We start from the raw sequence: 1,149 nt of genomic DNA, 5'->3' as shown, positions 1-1,149 counted from the left end.
AAAACTGGAGGGCCTTTAAGGCCCTCATCGCTGCTCAGTACAGCGGGGCTCAAGTCCGCGTGCTCTCCGCACCACCCCACTTCCATTTCGGCCAAACCAACCACACCCCTGAATTTCTCCGCAAGTTTCCAGCCGGCAAGGTTCCAGCTTTTGAGGGTGACGATGGATTCTGTGTGTTTGAGAGCAATGCCATTGCCTATTACGTGAGCAATGATGAGCTGCGGGGAAGTACCCCAGAGGAAGCAGCCCAGGTGGTGCAGTGGGTGAGCTTTGCCGACAGCGACATCGTTCCCCCAGCCAGCACTTGGGTGTTTCCCACCTTGGGCATCATGCACCACAACAGGCAGGCTACAGAGAATGCTAAGGAGGAGGTGAGATGAATTCTGGGCCTCCTGGACCTTCACTTGAAGACAAGGACTTTCCTGGTGGGTGAATGTGTCACCTTGGCTGACATCACGGTTGTCTGTACCCTGTTGTAGCTCTACAAACAGGTGCTAGAGCCATCTTTCCGCCAGGCTTTCCCTAACACCAACCGCTGGTTCCTCACCTGAATTAACCAGCCTCAGTTCCGGGCGGTCCTAGGGGAGTTAAAGCTCTGTGAGAAGATGGCCCAGTTTGATGCTAAAAAGTTTGCAGAAAGCCAGCCTAAAAAAGATGTTCCAGGGGAGCTCTGGTGGCCTAGTGGCAAGAAGCTGCAACTACAATCCCAGAGGTGCACAGTTCGAATCCACCAGATGCTCTGCCGGGGAAGGAGGGGCAATCTCCTCCTGTACCAGTAAGATCTGATTTGACGGTACACGCACACAAAACTTAATAAAATAAAAAAAAAAAAGATGTTCCACGGAAAGAGAAGGGATCCCGGGAGGAGAAGCAGAAGGCCCAGGCTGAGCGGAAGGAAGATAAAAAGGCTGCTGCTGCTGCTGCTGCTGCTCCCGAGGAGGAGATGACGAATGTGAGCAGGTACTCGCTGCCGAGCCAAAGGCCAAGGACCCCTTTGCTCACCTGCCCAAAAGTACCTTCGTGTTGGACGAGTTTAAGCGCAAGTACTCCAATGAGGACACGCTGACTGTGGCCCTGCCCCATTTTTGGGAGCATTTTGATAAGGACGGCTGGTCCTTATGGTATGCCGAGTATCGCTTCCCTGAGGAG

At 53.4% G+C, this 1,149-nt stretch overlaps 1 pseudogene; it reads left to right on the top strand.

The window, feature by feature from the left end:
* Window positions 1–8: 8 nt before the first annotated feature.
* LOC102859995 overlaps window positions 9–1,149 on the top strand; it is a 1,451-nt pseudogene continuing 310 nt past the window's right edge.

This window comes from Elephantulus edwardii, unplaced genomic scaffold (genome assembly GCF_000299155.1).
Source record: "Elephantulus edwardii isolate Elephantulus edwardi_28Jun2011 unplaced genomic scaffold, EleEdw1.0 scaffold00115, whole genome shotgun sequence".
NCBI lineage: Eukaryota > Metazoa > Chordata > Mammalia > Macroscelidea > Macroscelididae > Elephantulus > Elephantulus edwardii.
Note: the sequence above shows the minus strand (reverse complement) of the source record. Positions and strands in the feature narration are given on the sequence as shown.